The sequence below is a fragment of the Oryctolagus cuniculus genome, chromosome 1, assembly GCF_964237555.1.
Source record: "Oryctolagus cuniculus chromosome 1, mOryCun1.1, whole genome shotgun sequence".
NCBI classification, from domain to species: domain Eukaryota; kingdom Metazoa; phylum Chordata; class Mammalia; order Lagomorpha; family Leporidae; genus Oryctolagus; species Oryctolagus cuniculus.
In genome coordinates this window covers 51,267,058-51,282,695 of record NC_091432.1, presented here as the reverse complement: position 1 = coordinate 51,282,695, position 15,638 = coordinate 51,267,058, and positions in this window count along the sequence as shown.

The following is a 15,638-nucleotide window of genomic DNA, read 5'->3' as shown; positions in this document are numbered from 1 at the left end:
ATTAAAATCAGAGAAGAAATCAACAGGATTGAATCCAAAAAAACATTACAAAAAATCAGCCAAACGAGGAGCTGGTTTTTTGAAAAAATAAACAAAATTGACACCCCATTGGCCCAACTAACTAAAAAAAAGAAGAGAAAAGACCCAAATCAATAAAATCAGAGATGAAAAAGGAAATGTAACAACAGACACCACAGAAATAAAAGAATCATCAGAAATTACTACAAGGACTTGTATGCCAGCAAACAGGGAAACCTATCAGAAATGGATAGATTCCTGGACACATGCAACCTACCTAAATTGAACCAGGAAGACATCGAAAACCTAAACAGACCCATAACTGAGACAGAAATTGAAACAGTAATAAAGGCCCTCCCAACAAAGAAAAGCCCAGGACCAGATGGATTCACTGCTGAATTCTACCAGACATTTAAAGAAGAACTAACTCCAATTCTTCTCAAACTATTCAGAACAATTGAAGAAGAGGGAATCCTCCCAAATTCTTTCTATGAAGCCAGCATCACCTTAATTCCTAAGCCGGGGAAAGATGCAGCACTGAAAGAGAATTACAGACCAATATCCCTGATGAACATAGATGCAAAAATCCTCAATAAAATTCTCGCCAATAGAATGCAACAACACATCAGAAAGATCATCCACCCAGACCAAGTGGGATTTATCCCTGGTATGCAGGGATGGTTTAATGTGCGCAAGACAATCAATGTGATACACCACATTAACAGAATGCAGAAGAAAAACCATATGATTATCTCAATAGATGCCGAGAAAGCATTTGATAAAATACAACACCCATTCATGATGAAAACTCTAAGCAAACTGGGTTTGGAAGGAACCTTCCTCAATACAATCAAAGCAATCTATGAAAAACCCACAGCCAACATCCTATTGAATGGGGAAAAGTTGGAAGCATTCCCACTGAGATCTGGTACCAGACAGGGATGTCCACTCTCACCACTGCTATTCAATATAGTTCTGGAGGTTCTAGCCAGAGCTATTAGGCAAGAAAAAGAAATTAAAGGGATACAAATTGGGAAGGAAGAACTCAAACTATCCCTCTTTGCAGATGACATGATTCTTTATTTAGGGGACCCAAAGAACTCTACTAAGAGACTATTGGAACTCATAGAAGAGTTTGGCAAAGTAGCAGGGTATAAAATCAATGCACAAAAATCAACCGCCTTTGTATACACAGACAATGCCATGGCTGAGGAAGAACTTCTAAGATCAATCCCATTCACAATAGCTACAAAAACAATCAAATACCTTGGAATAAACTTAACCAAGGACGTTAAAGATCTCTATGATGAAAATTACAAAACCTTAAAGAAAGAAATAGAAGAGGATACCAAGCAATGGAAAAATCTTCCATGCTCATGGATTGGAAGAATCAATATCATCAAAATGTCCATTCTCCCAAAAGCAATTTATAAATTCAATGCAATACCAATCAAGATACCGAAGACCTTCTTCTCAGATCTGGAAAAAATGGTGCTGAAATTCATATGGAGGCACAAGAGACCTCGAATAGCTAAAGCAATCTTGTACAACAAAAAAGCTGGAGGCATCACAATACCAGATTTCAGGACATACTACAGGGCAGTTGTAATCAAAATAGCATGGTACTGGTACAGAAACAGATGGATAGACCAATGGAACAGAATTGAAACACCAGAAATCAACCCAAACATCTACAGCCAACTTATATTTGATCAAGGATCTAAAACTAATTCCTGGAGCAAGGACAGTCTATTCAATAAATGGTGCTGGGAAAATTGGATTTCCACATGCAGAATCATGAAGCAAGACCCCTACCTTACACCTTACACAAAAATCCACTCAACATGGATTAAAGACCTAAATCTACGACCTGACACCATCAAGTTACTAGAGAACATTGGAGAAACCCTTCAAGATATTGGCACAGGCAAAGAGTTTCTGGAAAAGACCCGGGAGGCACAGGCAGTCAAAGCCAAAATCAACTATTGGGATTGCATCAAATTGAGAAGTTTCTGTACTGCAAAAGAAACAGTCAGGAGAGTGAAGAGGCAACTGACAGAATGGGAAAAAATATTTGCAAACTATGCAACAGATAAAGGGTTAATAACCACAATCTACAAAGAGATCAAGAAACTCCACAAAAACAAAACAAACAACCCACTTAAGAGATGGGCCAAGGACCTCAATAGACATTTTTCAAAAGAGGAAATCCAAAAGGCCAACAGGCACATGAAAAAATGTTCAAGGTCATTAGCAATCAGGGAAATGCACATCAAAACCACAATGAGGTTTCACCTCACCCCGCTTAGAATGGCTCACATGCAGAAATCTACCAACAACAGATGCTGGCGAGGATGTGGGGAAAAAGGGACACTAACCCACTGTTGGTGGGAATGCAAACTGGTGAAGCCACTATGGAAGTCAGTCTGGAGATTCCTCAGAAACCTGAAGATAACCCTACCGTTCGACCCAGCCATCCCACTCCTTGGAATTTACCCAAAGGAATTTAAATTGGCAAACAAAAAAGCGGTCTGTACCCTAATGTTTATTGCAGCACAATTCACAATAACTAAGACCTGGAACCAACCTAAATGCCCATCAATGGTAGACTGGATAAAGAAATTATGGGATATGTACTCTTTAGAATACTATACCGCAGTAAGAAACAACGAAATCCAGTCATTTGCAACAAAATGGAGGAATCTGGAACACATCATGCTGAGTGAAATAAACCAGTCCCAAAGGGACAAACACCATATGTTCTCCCTGATCGGTGACAACTGACTGAACACCAAAAAGGAAACCTGTTGAAGTGAAATGGACACTATGGGAAACGGTGACTTGATCAGCATAGCCCTGACTGTTAATGAACAACTTAATACATTATCCCTCTCAGTAGTTTTTTTGTCTGTTCTACTTAATATGACTGGTTTAATTATGTAATTAATACACAGTTATTCTTAAGTGTTGAAAATCAACTGAAATGTGATCCCTGTTAAACATAAGAGTGGGAATAAGAGAGGGAAGAGATGTATAATTTGGGACATGCTCAAGCTGACTTGCCCCAAATGGTAGAGTTAGAAACATACCAGGGGATTCCAATTCAATCCCATCAAGGTGGCATGTACCAATGCCATCTCACTATTCCAAGTGATCAATTTCAGTTCACAATTGATCATAATGAAAGGACTAAGAGTCAAAGGGAGCACATAAACAAGTCTAGTACCTACTAACACTAACCGATAGAATAAATAAAGGGGAGAGTGATCCAACATGGGAAGCGAGATACTCAGCAGACTCATAGAATGGAGATGTCCTAAACAGCACTCTGGCCTCAGAATCAGCCCTAAAGGCATTCGGATCTGGCTGAAAAGCCCATGAGAGTATTTCAGGCATGGAAAGCCAAGACACTCTGGCAAAAGATCTCTGTGAGTGAGATCCCAGTGGAAAGAACAGGTCATCAAAGAGGGAGGTACCTTTCTCTGAAGGGAGGAGAGAACCTCCACTTTGACTATGACCTTGTCTAAACAAGATAAGAGTCGGAGAACTCAGAGGGCTTCCATAGCCTTGGAAACTCATGACTGGAGCATAGGGAGATTACTGATGCCATAGACAGGAGTGTCAATTGGTAAAGTCAACAACAGGAGTCACTGTGCACTTACTCCTCATGTAGGATCTCTGTCCTTAATGTGCTGTGCATTGAGATTTAATGCTATAACGAGTACTCAAACAGTGTATTTCACTTTGTGTTTCTATGGGGGTGCAAACTGTTGAAATCTTTACTTAATGCATACTAAACTGATCTTCTGTTAAAAAAAAAAAAAAGAAATTATCAATTCCCAACTTGACTCTCACTGGGATTAAACATGACAATAGGTCTGATCTGATTTCATCATCATTTAAAAAAATCATCTATTATTTTTCACTTTATGTTTCTGTGTGGGAGCAAATTGTTGAAATCCTTACTTAATGTATACTAAGCTGATCTTCTGTATATTAAGATAATCAAAAATGAATCTGGATGTGAATGGAAGGGGAGAGGGAGTGGGAAAGGGGAGGGTTGTGGGTGGGAGGGACGGTATGGGGGGAAGCCATTGTAATCCATAAGTCGTACTTTGGAAATTTATATTCATTAAATAAAAGTTAAAAAAATAAAAATAAATAAAAAAAAAGAAATCCAGGCAGAAAAAAAAAAAAAAAGAAGCAGACTGATGAAAGTGCACAATTACAATCGAAATCGAGTACTTACTACCTTTCATGAAATAGTAAGAATGACTCGAGGTAGAACTGATAGCCAAATAAGATTATTCTCAGAACTTGAAAGCTAATCAAGAGACATCTGCCCAGCTAGAATTTAGAACTACTATGGACCAATTACTCCTCTTAACCTTACAATTCTCTGCCTTTTCTTTTGAACCAAAGGGTTTTTATCTGGATTGTAGGCCCATCCTACGTTGTATGTTGAATGTGTTGGGGCAGATAACCTTTCTCTTCCATATCACAAGTCTGTAACTGGGGAAAAACTGTGCTCTAGGAGTTGTGTTTAGTGGATTACATCTAAAAACCTCATATAAACCTGGAACCAGTTTAGATGATACAATTTTGGAATTTGCCCTTGTGTTGTAACAGAATGTGACTCTTGGGGACTTTGGAAGCTAGTAAGTTTATTTTGCTCTTGGACAGTGTGTGAATCACTGGGGATCAGAGGGTGGACTCTGCAGGCAGATGTCTAAGATGGCCCTCAAGATCCCCACCCTTTAGTGTATATTCATTTATGATTCCTTCCCTTCTACTCTGGGCAAGGCCAGTGGATATGATGGATGTCACTCCTATGAATAATTTGGCTTAGATGTGGCAAAGTGAAGGGATTTTGCATATGTAATTAAAACCACAAATCCATTGATTTTGAGCTAATTAAAAGTGAGATTATCCCGAGTGAATTTGACTTAATTAGATGAAAGTGCTTAAAATAGGAACTGATTCTTTTCTGAAAATAAATGATCCTCTGATAGCCTTGTAGAAGCAAGATATTCTAAGTTCTATAGTTATGTGGAAATAAATTCTGCTAACAACTATATGATTATGGAAGAGAACACCGAGCCTCAGTTGAGACTGTAACCTTTATCCAGTACCGTGAGTGCAAGCATGTGAGTTCCTGAGCAGAGAATCTAGCCATGCAGTACTTGAACTATGACCCATGAAAACTGAGAGGTGATAAACAAAATTAAGTTTATTGTGATTTGTTACAATGCAATAGATTAATTAATACAGGTGGAACTAAGTCAACAATTGTGGCAGCTGAAAAGTATATGGATAAGATGATATGGTGGGAGTGGCATTTGGTACAGTGCTTAACAATCTGCTTGGGACACCCACATCCTATATCTGAGTGCCTGTGTTCAAGCTACAGCTCCCCTTCTGATACCTGCTTCTTGCTGATGCACATCCTGGGAGGCAGCAGATGATAATTCAGGTACTTGGGCTCATGCTACCCACATGGGAAACCTGGATTCAGTTCCAGGCTTCTGGCTTTGGTCTAGCCTTAGTTATTTCAGGCGCATTTTGGGGAATGAATAAGCAATGAGAACTCTTTGTCTATCTCTTCTTCTGTCTTTGTCTCTCTGACTTTCAAATAAATGAAAAACAAATAAATAAAAGTTTAAAAAATATGACTTGGCTCTGGATGGTGAAAGAATATTAAGTAGGGGGAAAAAGCCAAGTAATATTTCCAGATTCCTGGGGGAATTGGTTGGACAGTCATGTCCTTAAGGGTAAATAGTAAATATGGAAGTCTGTGAACTTTGGAACGAGAATGAGTCTAATTCCTAGCTTTGGCATTTACTGGTTTTCTTATGCTCAGTTTATTCATCTGTAAAAGCAACTTGACAAGGGAGCGACAAGTATTCAATGAGAACTCAACAAAAAAGTAATAATGATCATTTTGAGGAGTATTAAGAAATCATGATCAGAAACTCTAGGTAAGGAGGAAGAGAAGTGAAGTTTAGAATTGGATTTGTGAGCTCTTAAGAAACATGGATAATAAATTAGTGATGTGTGGACATGCAAATGAGTAGTGGTAGGCATTTGGCTAGGATTCAAAATATGTAAAGTGCTTGTAGTGCCTAGCATATGGTTTATTTTTTTTTAGAAAGTGGGAACCAGTAAGTTATAAGAAGAGAAAGATGGCAGTGTCTTCAGTGGAGGGAGAAAGGTAAAGTTGGAGAAGGGTATTTGCATATGTATGTATTATATGTAGATATTTTGTGTGTGGTAGATGATAGTTAAGTATTTCTTAGGGTCCAAGGAAGGAGTCAATGAATCATATCTAATGGAGAAAAGTCACGAAAGGCATGGGAAGGGAATATAATATGAAAATTTGTAGTGAATGAGAGGCTCATCTTGCATTGTGAGAAAGGAGAAAGTAAGACTGTAGAAATAGCTTTGGCCGGCACCGCCCCTCACTAGGCTAATCCTCCGCCTGCAGTGCCGGCACACCGGGTTCTAGTCCTGGTCGGGGCGCCGGATTCTGTCCCGGTTGCCCCTCTTCCAGGCCAGCTCTCTGCTGTGGCCCAGGAGTGCAGTGGAGGATGGCCCAAGTGCTTGGGCTCTGCACCCCATGGGAGACCAGGATAAGTACCTGGCTCCTGCCATTGGATCAACGCGGTGCGCCAGCCTCAGCGCGCTAGCCACAGCGGCCATTGGAGGGTGAACCAACGGCAAAAAGGAAGACCTTTCTCTCTGTCTCTCTCTCTCACTGTCCACTCTGCCTGTAAAAAAAAAAAAAGAAAGAAAGAAAGAAAAGAAAAATAAATAGCTTTGAAAATGTAAAGAAGTTGGTCAAGTTTGGGCACAGGCTCAAATCTCAATTTTGTCACTTTTAAGTAATATCATGTCCCTTATCTGAAAATAAAGATGAAATACTTTTTACTATGATTTCAAGGCCCTCTAAATCTAACCCAGTGGTTCTCAGCCAGGGTTCCAAAAATTAACTAAAATACTGTTTGTGGCAGGTGCTGTGGTGCAGAGGTTAATCCATTGATTGGGATACACATGTCCCATATCAGAGTACCAACTCAAGGCCTGCCTACTTGGCTTCCAATCTAGTTTCCTGAAAATATGCCTGGGAAGGCAGTGGATGAAGGGTCAAATACTTGGGTCTCTGCCACCATGTGGGAAACCCAGAAGGATTTCCAGGCTCCTGACTTTGGTCTGGCCCACCCATTGCTGATGTAGGCATTTGGGAAGTGAATGAGAGTATGTGATGATCTTGCTCTCTGTGTGTCTCTCCTCCTTTCTGTTACTCTGCTTTTCAAATAGATGAATAAATAAGTAAATCTTTAAAAACTTTTTCGATGTTTAGGCATCATCTCCAAAAGTCTAATTCTAGTTTCATCTCTTTCCCTTTTATCTTTTTACTTTCTATACTCCAACTTTATTATACGCTGTGTTTTTCAAACATGCTTTAGAGTTGTGTATGCTAAATATTTAATAGCTGGCAACTTTCTGGAAAGAAAAGTCCTGATTTGTAGTGCTGGCTAGTTTTTTTAAAAAGATTTCTTTATTTATTTGAAAGTCAGAGTTTCACTGAGAGAGAAAGAGAGGCGCAGAGAGAGAGAGAGAGAGAGAGGTCTTCCATCCACTGGCTCACTCCCCAATTGGCTGCAACAGCTGGGGCTGAGCTGATTTGAAACCAGGAGCCAGGAGCCAGCTGCTTCTTCTGGGTCTCCCACATGAGTACAGGGGCCCAAGGACTTGGGCCATCCTTAACTGCTTTTCCAGGCCATAGCAGAGAGCTGGATCAGAAGTGGAGAAGCCAGGACTCTAACCGGCGCCCAAATGGGATGTCAGCACTGCAGGCAGCAGCTTTACCCACTATGCCACAGCGCCAGCCCCCTGTGCTTGCTAATTTCCACTGTGTAAATACTCCCAACAGGACTGATTTCAAAGCTACCATATTACTGAACACAGAGTTGGGAAGTGCTATGGTTTGTGTGTTTGGGAATTCTCCAAAGGCCCATGAGTTAGGTGTTTGGTCCCCAAAGTTTTCTGTTAATGGTTAATGGATGGATCTGAATTATTAATGCAATTGTGGTGATCTGAATGTGGGGCCTTTGGAAAGTGGTCAGATTGGCTTAAATTGCTGGGGTGGAGCCCGTGATTGAATTACTGTAGATTTATAGAGACCACATGGACAGTGGCAGGGGAAGGGGAGACAAGTGCAATCCCTGTCTGTCTCTGCTCCCTGCTTCACCTTGTGATCCTTCCTATGCACAAAGTTTCACCATTCACGACCCTTATCAGATGCCAGACTGATGGGGCCCCTGATCTTTGATCTTTGACTGTGAGCCTCTACCACTGTGAGCGGAAATAAACCTTCTTCCTTCTTAGGAACTCCTGTCAGGTATTTGTTACAGTGAAGAAAAGCTGACTGATATAGGAAGAGATTCTCACAATCGGTTTCCACTGAGATGTAATGAGCAGGCTCCAGGGTGCCTCTGCCACTATGGTTGTGCCATGGTCTCTATGCCAGATGCCCTGAATTCTCTGCTATACCTCCTTCCCTGACCACCTCCTTTTAATCTTCAGATATCCAATTAAAGATTATGTCTTAAGAAAGCCCTTTCTCTGGTTCCTAGCTAGCTTCGTCTTTGTTACATACATACATATGTGTATGTGTATGTGTGTGTGTATATGTGTATATATATACTGTACTCTGTACTATAAATATTTCCTATGTATCTGCCTTTGCAAATAGGGACTGTGTCTTTCCTGTCTTTCACCACTATATCTCCACTACTTAGCAGTGTTTGGAATGTGATAGATACTCAGTAAATCTTGTTTTCTTTTTTCCTTTGAGACTTTCACTTTGCAGTGGTAAGAGGCTTGTTCTGCTGAGTGAAAAAAGTGTGGGAGAGGACTCGACAGATGTAACAAGTTGGAATAGCCACAATGGGGATGAGTTTGAATGCTGACTGGGGAGGATGAAAGGGATGCTTGATTACCCTTGAATCCATAAAAATGCAAAAAGTTATAAGTTTTAAGTGCAAACAAGGAAAAGGGAATTGTGAACAACTGAGACTTATGAATATGGAGAACATGTGCAGTTGGATGAAACACAAACTGGAGAGCCAAGGAAAAGCAATGAGTGAGGCTGAATTGTTTGATCACTCTTAGAAGCAGCTAGGCACTATACTCCCTGAAGTGAGCCCCATCTGCCCTACAGGCAGGCCCAGCAATCCTTGGTAGCTGCCCAGGTCTGCTGGGTATGACATTGTTTTCTTGTTTCTCTACAGTTCTGTGGAGTTACCTTTTTCATCCCTAGGTCCTGTGTGGGCCAAGTCTTCAAGAGATTGAAGAACAAATGGCTTTAGTGATCCTGCTCTGCTCTGGCATCACCTCTTTTCCTGCTGGAAGTCTCAGTTGTGGCACTTACACGCTGTGCCGTCTCCAGAATCTGGCCATCAGTGATGCAGGAGCAGCCCTTCAGGGAAGCTTCTCTTCCTCAGCCGGGCTCTGGGAGAATATTTGCCAATCTCACAGGAACTGCATGGTATCCAGCTACCACCTTACAAGCCTATTTCCCATACAATTTGAAAACTTACGCTATTTATCATGGTGCTTCCTGTATAGAAAGAGCAATAGTTCTCATTTACAGAGGAGGAAGTTGACATGACCAAGATGCATTGATTGATCAACTTATTCAGGCTTTTGTTTCCACTCACTTCCCCAGTTGCTTTGTTCAACTGACAAACCTTATGCATTTAAGACACTCTATATGATATTATTTTCCCACTAAATACTGTTTTTTACATTATGTTAGACCACAATCTCCTATGTCTACTCCTCAAATAGTATTTATCTCATTGGGTTCTAATTACTTCCTTGCTGCTGCCACAAAATGCTTATTCCACCAGTTACACCTGATGCCATGTTAAGTATTATGGCAGAGAGCAAAATGGTGTAGTTCATCTACGAATGTCTGAGTGGGCATTAATCAAATAAGCAAATTGATAAATATATCAACTAAAACTGAAGTTGTGAGCAGGAAGGAAGTTATATCTGCCATTTGAAGGCACAAAAGAGACAAATGTAACCTAGGCTGAGGGGGTGGTGGATTGGGAAGGCTTCCCTAAGGAAGCAGTGATTAACTAAGATCTGAAGGATGAGTCAGATATAACTGGGAATAGGAAAGATAAGGGAACTTCGGAGCAGGGAATTACCACTTTTTTTATTACATATTTTATTTAAGATATACAACTTTCATATATTTCCTTTATGCCATTATAGGAACACAGAGGCACTTCTCCCCGACTCTCCCTCCCACGTTCCAACCCTTTCTCCCCCTCCCACTCGGATTCCCACTCTTAATTTTTACAATGATCATCTTTTGAAATAAGATGCTCGCAACTGGAAACCATTATACTTAGTGAAATAAGCCAGTCCCAAAAAGACAAATTTCATATGTTTTCCCTGATCAGAGGTAATGAATAAAGTACTTGAAATACATTGTATTGAAGTGAAAAAGACATTTTGAGAGTCAATTATGGTTTATAGCCCTTGTCTCTTTCATTGAGGAGTAGTATTTTGTTTTGTTTTCTCTTTATATTGTTTGTTGAACTCTTTTACTTAGGGAATTATCACTTGGACAGACCCTGAAGCAGGGAGACCATTCTGAGGGTGACCCACTGAAAGTATCACTGGAGCTCAGAGTGGAACAGAGTGTGGTGAGGAATGATGCTGGAAGATAGACAGGTACAGCACCATAACAGCTTTGTATCCTATAGTGAATGTTTTGTATAGGGTGTGGCACATGCTGGCTACATTATGAAAGTTAGGAACCACTGCTACAAACTTACTAGATCCTCAGGTAAGCCATGCTCTCCAAGAAGTCCATAAAGTACCCTCTTTATGGAAACAATTAAGCTTATCATTCTCCTAACAAGTTGAACAGGAGAGAAGAGGTACAGATTTATAGTGGTTGGCACAGAGCCCTACTAGAGACAAGGGCAAGACATATATCAGCTCTACCCATCACATAAAAGCAACAATGGCCACAAGAATATCCATGAAAGTTTCATAAAGTGCACAGATGACTAGGGTTCAGAATAATTGAAGAGCCTTATCCTTTGTCTGCAGATACATTCTTAGGAATAAATAGATAATTATCTAGGATGGACCCAGCTAATGAGGTGTCTCATATGAAACCAAGTCCAATTTGGAACTTCACAATAAAAAAAAAGTGATTTACCTTACTTCCTTGACAATCAGTATCCAGTCCTTGTTTTAGAGATCTGGTCTTAGTCACAGCCAATTCTCCTTGAGAATCTGCCTGAGAATGAATCTCTTGAGAATCAAATAAATTAGGAAAAGCACAGAAAATGAGTTTTGCTTCCTACTGGAGAAATTTTCTATCCAAAGATAGAATGAGCCACCTTGGGGACAGTAACCTCCAAATTTCAAAAATAAGCTGGAAGACAACTTGGGGATAACAGTTGAGGAGATTTAGCCATGCAGCTTGTTCTACATTGTTTCTTGTTCTAAAGGGTTTCTTCCCATCATAAGACTCCTAGAAGGACAGAGAAATTATGTGAAATAGTAGCTATAGCATCGAGATAAATGAGACAAAAAAAAATCAAGAGATATGCTGGTACAGAATACTCAATAATAAGCAAAAATAGAACTTTTTTTTTGGAGTGAAAGCAGCTTATACTATTGTACCTAATCTGATTTGATCTGGGCTTGGGAACCAGGGGAAAATCTGATGATGCATGTTTTATAATACTATGACCTTCAATTTGAACTCCAATTAATGTGTTTTGCAGTTATGGTAGTCTAGATATTTCATCTCTCTGCCATATTTTTGATGTGTATTAGTTATATACTACCATGTGACAAACAACAGTTAACCTATTGTCTCACAGTTTCTGAAGGTCAGGAATCTGGGAGCGGCTCAGCTGGGCGGCTCTGGCTCAGGGTCTTCTCCTGAGAGTTCAGTCAGATTCCCAGGTCTCAAGGCTCAGTTGGGATTGGAAAATCCACTTCTGAGCTCACAAGCTTGGTTGTTAGCATGCCTCCATCCCTTGCTGGTTTACTGTCCAGAGACCTCTATTGCTTGGCACGCATGGGCAACAGTCTACTTTAGTGGTCTTATGGCATGGCATTTGGCTTCCTTCAGAGGAAGAGAACAAGTAGAAAAATGTGAGCAAGTGGATGAAATAGTACCCTAGATGGAAGCAGAACTAGTATGCAAAGCATATAAAAATTTCCTACAACTCAGGCCGGCGCCATGGCCCAATAGGCTAATCCTCCGCCTTGTGGCGCCGGCACACCGGGTTCTAGTCCCGGTCGGGGCACCGGATTCTGTCCCGGTTGCCCCTCTTCCAGGCCAGCTCTCTGCTATGGCCAGGGAGTGCAGTGGAGGATGGCCCAGGTGCTTGGGCCCTGCACCCCATGGGAGACCAGGAGAAGCACCTGGATCCTGGCTCCTGCCAGGATCAGCGCGGTGTGCCGGCTGCAGCGGCGGCCATTGGAGAGTGAACCAGCGGCAAAAGGAAGACCTTTCTCTCTCTGTCTCTCTCTCACTGTCCACTCTGCCTGTCAAAAAAAAAAAAAAAAAAAAAAAAAAAAAAAAAAAAAAAAAAAAAAATAAAAAATAAAAAAAAAATTCCTACAACTCAATACGAAGATATTAAAATTGAACAAGTATTTAAACAGAAACATCACACAAAAGAAGATAAGTGGCCAATAAGCACATTGAAAAGGTATTCGATAATTGGTAGTCATTAAGGATGCATAAGTTAAAACCTTCAATGAGATACTGCTACAGAATCATAAGAATGAATTTTTTAAAGATTTTTTATTTTTTGTTTATTTGAGATGTACAGACAGTGAGAGAGAGAGAGAGAAAGATTTTCCACCCACTGGTTCACTCCCCAGATGACCACAATGGCTGGAGCTTTGCCGAATCGAAGCCAGGAGCCAGGTGCTTTTTCCCGGTCTACCATGTGGGTGCAGGGGTCCAAGCACTTGTGCCATCTTCTACTGCTTTCCAGGTAACAGCAGGGAGATGGATTGGAAGAGGGGCAGCCAGGACTAGAACTGGTGCCCATATGGGATGCTGGCGCTGCAGGCGGAGGATTAACTTACTGCACCACAGAGCTGGCCCCAAGAATGAATTTTTAAAAAATGACTGAAAACACTAAACATTGAAAGGTTATGAGAAGTCAGTTCAATAATCATACATTTCTTTTGGGAAATGCATTTTATTTATTTGAAAATTAGAGTGACAGAGAGTGAGGGAGAAGCAGAAAAAGAGATCTTTCACTGCTAGTTTATTTCCCCAAATGACTGCAATAGCCAGGGCTGGGCCAGGCCCAAACCAGGATCCTGGAACTCCATTGTGTCTCCCACATGAGTGGCAGGGGCTCAGTCTGGACCATCGTCTGCTGCTTTTCCTGGATCTTTATCAGGTAGCTGATCAGGATTGGAGCAGCCAGGATTCAAACTGGCATTCTAATATGGGATGCCAGCACTGTAGTAGCAACTTAACCATTGTGCCATAATAGCAGCCCTTGGTACAACCATCTTAAAAGTTTAGTTATATGCACATTTATCATATCACTTTTTTTTTTGCCCTTGGTTCACCCTCCAATGGCCGCCACGGCTGGTGCGCTGCGGCTGATGCACCACGCTGATCCGATGGCAGGAGCCAGGTACTTCTCCTGGTCTCCCATGGGGTGCAGGGCCCAAGTACTTGGGCCATCCTCCACTGCACTCCTGGGCCACAGCAGAGAGCTGGCCTGGAAGAGGGGCAACTGGGACAGAATCCGGTGCCCCGACCGGGACTAGAACCCGGTGTGCCGGCGCCGCAAGGCGGAGGATTAGCCTAGTGAGCTGCGGCATCGGCCGTATCATATCACTTCTATATATTAATCCAAGAGAAATGATTCAGTTATTCACAGAAAATACTAGTATGTGAACGTTTGTCAGAGTATCATTCATAATAATGTGAGCCTGTGTCCATCCAACTAATTGTAACATGCAGTAAAATACTAACCAACTCTCCCTTCCCAGATCTTTGAGAATTAATTATCAATTAATTCCTCAAATAACTACATGTGATGCATGCAACAATATTTAGCCTCATGAATATTATGCTGACTGAAAGAAGCTTGATAGATTTGTGTCTATCATCTATATATCATATATCTACTTATGTAGAAATGAATCCACAGTGGTAGAAAATTACTCACTCATTTTGTGAAGGGTTTAGAGGACATTGATTTTACACTTGATCTTAGCCAAAAGGCTGATAATTGAAGAGGACATTCATTTTATTTTATTTTATTTTTAAAGATTTATTTATTTATTTGAAAGTCAGAGTTACACAGAGAGAGAAGGAAAGGCAGAGAGAGAGAGGTCTTCCATCCGCTGGTTCACTCCCCAATTGGCTGCAAAGGCTGGAGCTGCGCTGATCTGAAGCCAGGAGCCAGGAGCTTCTTCTAAGTCTTCTACGCAGGTGCAGGGACCCAAGGCCTTAGGCCATCTTCTACAGCTTTCCCAGGACACAGCAGAGAGCTGGATTGGAAATGGAACACCTGGGTCTCGAACCGGCGCCCATATGGGATGCCAGCACTGCAGGCAGCAGCTTTACCCACTATGCCACATCTCCAGCCCCGAGGACTTTCATTTTAAAATGGCATAAAAAACATTCTGGAATGATGAAAATACTCTAACTACTTGCGGTGCTAGTTAATGGGATTTACAGTATTCATTTGGTAAAACTTATTGAAATATGAAGTATATTATTAAAATTGTTTACTTATTTGAGAGGTACAGAACAAAGAGAGACCCACCATCTTATGGCTCACTCCCCAAATGTCTGCAAAGGATGGCTGGGCCGGGAGGAAACTGGAATTGAGGAATTCTAGCCCAGGAACTATGGTATGGAAGGAAGGCATCCCAAGTGGCAGCTTAGCTACAAAGTCAAATTCCCTCTTGATAAATTACATAATTTATATCATTTAATTTGTACATTATGGAAGTTAACTTTAAAAGTATGAAAAAAATTAGAAGTATATAATGTAAAATGCTTTAGAAATGTAAGGGATAATTCACAGGAACAAAATAGTACAGTTGGAATGGAAATTTTATTGCTCCCTTCTAACCTTTTCTTTTTTTAAAGATTGATTTTTTTATTTGGAAGGCAGAATTACAGAAAAGGAGAGGGAGGGACAGAGAGAGGTCCTCCATCCGCTAGTCCACTCCCCAAAGGACCAGCTGGGGCTGGGCCAGGCCAGGCCGAAGCCAAGAGCCAGGAACTTTCTCCAGGTCTCCCACATGGGTGCAGGGACCCAAGTATTTGAGGGCCATCCTCCACTGCCTTCCCGGGAGCACTAATAGGGAGCTGGATTGAAGTGGAGCAGCCAGGACCTGAACTGGAGCCCACATCGGGTGTCAGTGTCACAGGTGGCAGAACAAAGCTGGTCCTTCTTCTAATCTTTTCAAGATCAGCTACATAGTCAAAAATAATATATATGAATAGTAAAAACAATCATTTCAATGACATATACTTAGGTATATCTAGGTGGATAGATAAAAGATTTTATACCATAAGGGAT